Source organism: Electrona antarctica (genome assembly GCF_951216825.1).
Source record: "Electrona antarctica genome assembly, chromosome: 15".
NCBI lineage: Eukaryota > Metazoa > Chordata > Actinopteri > Myctophiformes > Myctophidae > Electrona > Electrona antarctica.
Genome location: NC_136796.1, coordinates 45,463,633 through 45,470,268, shown reverse-complemented (window position 1 = coordinate 45,470,268; position 6,636 = coordinate 45,463,633).

Here is a 6,636-nt window from a genome sequence, read left to right as displayed (position 1 = left end):
GGCTCATATCTTCCCATTTGTCTTTGCAGCGTAAACCCATCCCCACTGTGTGTGTGTGTGTGGGTGGGTGGGTGGGTGGGTGTGTGTGTGTGTGTGTGTGTGTGTGTGTCTACAGTATGTACCATATGTGCCACAATGTTGCGTGTTAACCTTTTTGTGCACGTGTGTGTGTGTGTGTGTGTGTGTGTGTGTGTGTGTGTGTGTGTGTGTGTGTGTGTGTGTGTGTGTGTGTGTGTGTGTGTGTGTGTGTGTGTGTGTGTGTGTGTGTGTGTGTGTGTGAGTGTGTGCGTGTGTGCGTGCGCGCGTGTGTGTGTGTGCGTGAGTGTGTGCACGTGTGCGCACGTGTGTGTGCGTGCGTGTGTGTGTGTGTGTGCGTGCGTGTGTAATCAAGTGTTTTCTCCTCATATGGTCTGTGAGATCTATAGCCCTGACCCCTCTGTGGTTCCGGGTGACAAAAGCCCACAGATAAAAGAAAAGAAACCTCATTCTCAGTGGGGACCACTTTTTTTTTTTGTACAAAAAATAAAACCCAACCAACAGAGATGCACATGTAAAGTAGAAAGTAGTAGACGTTTAAAAAAAAAAAAAAAAAAAGACTTGATCATGTTTCAGCACTTTGTAATCCTAGGACGGGGTCGCGGTCGGTCTCGACCCCCTCTCTTTCTCGGACTAACCCGCACCTGTCCTGGGTGTAACATTCATTCAATACAGACGGAGAGAGAATGACGTTGAGAGCGAAGGGAGTGAATAATATGAATGGGGGGAGGGGGGAAAGAGATGAGTCGGTTTGATTCTTTTTGCACATGGCTTTTGCTGTAACCTTTTGCGTTTTTAATCTTGTCCGTGTGCTCCACATCTCGCTCGGCGCCCCCGGCGTGTTCTTGGGTCCAACGAGCCGAGCGGTGCTGGGTGGGTCGTTCCTTTTGGGTTCCTTATTATTTCTGCTGGGAATTATTAAAAAAGCCGTTCCTCGTGTAGGAACGGCATCCCTTATTATTTTGTGTTAATATCTCCCGGATTGGTTTGGAACCTTTCCCCCTCCCCCCCCCTAATGCTGACCCAAACCAGGCCACGCTGTGCCGTGCCTATGCCGGCCCGTCCTGTTGAATTCGTTTCTTTCAAACATTTTAGTTATTTTTTTTGTCCGTTTTCTGACGACTATAACAGCGGACATGTTGCTCGTATAATAAGCAGGCCAGCACAGCTCGGCTCGGTTCGGTTTATGCCATGTGAAAAGGGTGCTCGCAAAAAAATGTTTTGCTTTCTTTTCATTATCTTTTGGCACAGGAGTTTTTTGTTTCTTTTCTGTTTTTTTGGTTCCCTTTGTAGCACTCAATATAATGTCAGGGGACTTGGAAAACTATGTAGAGAATGTTATTGAGGTTTTTTTTTGTGACAAGCTTTCTCATTGGAGGAACACAGCTGATGTTGTCTTTTAATTGGCTTCTTTCTTGCACAAAAATGACAAATAAAATGAATGTTGGTGTGCGAGCTTTGACTTTTAGATCTGAAAAAAAGGCATGTGTGTACTTTGTTTCTTGATGTTTGTATTTTCATCTTGCAAAAAAAAAAAAATATGTTTTTTGGCACTTTTGTTGTGTTTTGAAACTGAACAGAATTTGATCAGGATTCCTTTTTTTTTTTTTTCTTTCTTTTTTTCTTTTTTTTTAATTGGTTCAAACTTGACTGTTGTTGTTTGACGTCTTGTCAACGTCCATAGCGCTGGATCACCAACTCAGGCAGAAAGAAAACAAAACAAAACGAAATAAAAAAACTTAAAAAAAAAAAAAGAAAAAAACTTCTAGAGGCCCACTTAACAATGTAGATTCACCCAATTAAATTTACATTAGTGGGTTGTTTGATATGGGTTATGCGATATGTAAATTTATTACATATAATTTGATATGATTAACAACCATCATAATTGATAATGAACTATATATTATTATTATTATTATTATATACATAATGTATTACGCTGGAGATGACTAGGAGGATTCTTCGGTAATATTGAACGTTGTTTTTTTTTGGTCTGCCATTCTGTACAAGGCAACAAAACACTCGGATCAGTGGAGGAACAGGCTCTTCTGTCTGTGACCTCTCTGACCAACGCCTAACTGCCACGGAGGGGGGTGGAGCTTTATGTGTCGACTGGTGTAAATCAGTTGAATGATCTGCCCCCTTGTTGTTCTGTTCTGGTCCCAACACTCAGCCCTGAGGCCCACCAACGTACGGCCTGTGTACTGTACTGTCTGTCGACAACTTCCTGCCAGCCTGTACGTGACACCAAGTACCGAACTCTTATAAAGACTTGTTGGGGTCGCGAGACAGCGTGGCAGAGAAGCCAAGGACAGTCGAATAACAGACAAAGGAAAGGACAAACTTGCTCGCAGGGAGGGAGGGGGTTGCAGCAGTTCCCAGCCAACTTGTTTGTACTATATTGTACTCACCACCAAGCCCCCCCCTGTGTCTCACCCCCCCCCCCCCCCCCCCTCTATAGCAAATGGAGACTCCCTATCGGTGTATGTATTTGACATCTGTACAAATGCACCTCTTTGAAAAAGAAAATGAAACCTTGACATATCTGCAAGAAAATGGGAAGATTGTGTTTTTATTTGGAATGGGTCTGTCACCAGACCAGAACGATGCTCTCGATAAAAAGTACTACTCGCAACACAACACCACATACTGTATCTCTGCTGTCGGGGGGGAGAAACCACCTAACTCCAAAGAAAGGGTTCATTTTGCAGGAAATTAAGAAAAATGTAAGATTTTCAGGAAATTAAGAAAACCTTATATTTTGAAAACAAAGCAATGCCGCCTCATCAAAGTTGGTGTTGTCAGTTTATATATTGTCAATTTTACTTGCATGAGAAGGGGCGCGGTGGTGGAGTTAGCTGCTTTAGCAGACCACTTGAGAGGGGGAGCGGTGGTGGAGTTAGCTGTTTTAGCAGACCGTTTGAGGGTCCAATGGAGTTTTGTCCTGAAAGCGTTTTTTACTACTTTCCATTGGTTCAATATTTTCGAAACAACACACAGATGTGAAGGGTGTTCAATAGCACTGATTTATGACCAACCATCAAAAACAGCAAAAATTGAGTTAAGAGGTTTCCTCCCGACAGCAACGATATGCAGTACAGTACTGTATGTATTGTGTGTGGCACACACTCACTCACTCACTTAAGTTCTCAATTTGTATATATATTTTTTGCAGTGTTGACAAAAGAGCCCTCTAGTGCAGGAGAGATGTCATGACATCACTACAGTTCAAAGGGAATGGGCATCACTGTTCCAGTTCAAATTCTTATAGCTTTGTTTCATTGAACCCCCAAGACCTTCATGTGTTTCCAGTTAAGATCTGCTGCCAACAGTGTAGTTTTTGGTTTTAGTCATATAGTCTTGAATAGTTTTCATTTAGTTTTAGTCACATTTTAGTCACCTGGAATGTCTTACTGTTAGTCTAGTTTTAGTCGACTAAATGTCATGAGATTTTAAGTCGACTAAATCTACGGTTGATTTAGTATACGGTTTGATTTTAAAATGTGTTTTGGCGGGCCTTGATGCTGTTGTAATGGCTAATTTTACACTTTTACAATTTTCAGCATGCAACCAAGTGTACATTTTTTTATACTGGATCTCTTGTCCACAAGTCCCTTCCTAACATTTTAGTCTAGTTTTTATTTCTTGACAAATACATTTAGTCTTAGTTTTAGTCATCATAGCTTAGTTTTAATTTAGTTTCTATTTAGTTTTCGTTTTAGTCGACAAAATCAACAAACCTATAAGAACATTATTAACTGGAATAGAAACAGGTATATGCCACGTTCTGGAAATGATTTATAGATTTAGCTATAAATCGCTAAACTACTAGCTTAACTACATTTCCCAGTAGCTTGTGGAGAGCTTCACCACTTTCAAGTAAGCTAGTTTTTCCTCAGCTGCTTCACTACATTTTCTGTGGCACATCAACATAAAATGGCACAAAAGATTAGTTTTGAGTGCATTTTCACTTCAATTCCCCAACTCTATCAATGTGTTGCTTTCATTGTCATGTGTCCTCAGCCAAGCACATTAGTCTCTCTCTCTCTCTCTCTCTCTGGGAAAATCCCCTATTGAACACGTGTTAGGTTGTATTGGTTCAGCTTTGTTGCACACGTGTATTTACACTTGGCTTTTCTTAACTTCCCTCCTGGTCCTTCATGTTGCACATCACACACACACACACACACGCACACACACACACACACACACACTGTATAGCCTACATTGCATGATATGACAAGCTGCACTATAGTGTTCCCAGAGAAGGACAACAGTACCTTGAAGTGTCCGCCTGTCCGGATAATGTTTTAAAAAGCAAACTTGAAAAAGTTTGGAAAGATGAAACATGGTTTTGGTGAAGTCGTTTGTTTATTTATTTGCCGTTGACCAACAAAACCTGCATCTATCAGGACTGGATGCTCACTTGATCATTCACCAATAAGATGAAACATCTCTGACACAGCCAGGGAAAATGCATTCATTCAAGAATCGTCAATAAATCAATTTTAGAAAAATTGCACATAAATGGTAAATAAATGGTAAATGGTGCATTTATATAGCGCCTTTATCCAAGGCGCTTTACATAGATTGTGCATCAATTCACCCATTCACACACACATTCATACACCGATTGCGGCGGAAGCCATGCAAGGTACCAACCAGCACATCGGGAGCAATTTGGGGTTCAGTGTCTTGCCCAAGGACACTTCGACATGTAGACAGGAGGAGCCGGGATTCGAACCGCCGACCCATGGATCATTGGACGACCTGCTCTACCTCTTGAGCCACAGTCGCCCCTGTGTAAATAGTACACATAGTAAAGCATGGGGCATAATGGTGGCTGAGGACTGAGTAAGAGCGCAACTGCATACCACATAAATAAGGTTGTTGTGTTTCTTACACAACAAGGTTGTTGGACCCGAGGCTTCATGTCATCTCCCTCTCTCTTTCTCCTCCCCCTTCTCCCCTCATGGGAAAGCAAACGTCTCCCAAACATCCCAAATAAGCCAAAAGAGATGTTAGGCTCCTGTTTCTGAGGCAGGACTGCTCTTCTCTGCTGTTGTAGCCCACTTGGCACTTACCGATATTATGTCCCCGGTAGAAATATCAGAATCCAAACGTTAATAGTACGGTAGCAGCGAAAAATTAATCAAGGGAGTGGAATACAATCCAACCAACGATGAATATGAAAAAGAATATGAAAGTTAAAGAATCGCAGATCCAGACTATCATCTATCAAGATTCAAGATTAGGGTTGTCCCGATCCGATCAACGATCATATGTCATTTTCAAATGATCAGTATCTGATCGGTGGCCAAAAAACGTGATCGGGTCATCCCTAGTATCTATTTTATATATTAGTATGATATTAGACTGGATATATAGTCTGTGATTTGGCATATTATACTATTGTGATATGGCATAAATATCGGATCGGGGAAAAATCGGTATCGGCAGATACTCAAAATCAAATGATCGGAATCGGATCGGGAGCAAAAACAACGTGATCGGGACATCCCTGATCAAGATGTAGAATGTTTTCCTCCTGAGGGCTGCTGAATTACACCAACACTCTTTCTGACTTTAGTCTAGTTTTAGTCGACTAAATATAAGACTTTAGTCGACTAAATCTACAGTTGATTTAGTCGAATAAATGTTTCAGCATGCAACCAAGTGTAAAATGACTTATACTGGATCTCTTGTCCACTATAGTCCCTTCCCTTCCTAACATTTTAGCCTAGTTTTTATTTGTATTTATTTATATTGTCGGTATATTTAGTCTTGCTTTTAGTCACCGTAGCTTAGTTTTCATTTAGTTTCCATTTAGTTTTCGTCAGTGAAAAAAGGTAGTCGACGAACGTTTTTCGTCTTAGTTTTAGCCGACGAAATCAACACTGACTGGCAGGCATATACACAGCAGAGACAGAAAGAACTCCCGGACTCCAGGTTATTTCCTGATGTGGACCGCTCCACCTCCTGCGTGACCACCATACAGTTACTGTAGCTCCAGGGAAGATGTGTACAGTATGTAACAGCTAATGGAGATCACTCCAAAAGCTGGACGCCACCGACCCGTAAGGCCAGGTGGACTGAGAGGCCGTCGAGTCAGTCGACATTCACCAGCCACTTGCCAGCCGCAAGGCGTGGCAGACCATTAACCAGATGACTGGCAGATAAACCAACAGGACTTTTTCCTGCACCTACAGTTGGGTGCCACCGATATTGTCCCTTATCATTTGACCCATTCAGGCCTGACCTCAAAATTTTAAAAAATCCTTCTAAATCCTCCAGTTTTCTGAAATAAATATTTTCATGATTTTTCAAAAATAGCAGACCTACAAGCTCGTAGCGCGCCACTCGGTGGCGCGCTATGAGCTTGTAGATCTGCTATTTTTCAATAGCTAAATTATAACATAATGTTTAAAACACCAAAAGGGGTTCCCGCCCAAAATGGGTTAACTGTCCTTTTGCGCAGATCACGCAAACCTCAGCAAAAAGAAAAGGACAATATCGATGGCCTCCAACTGTATGGGTGCTTGGACTGACCTGCACCTACGGGTGCTTGGACTGACCTGCCCCTATGGGTGCTTGGAC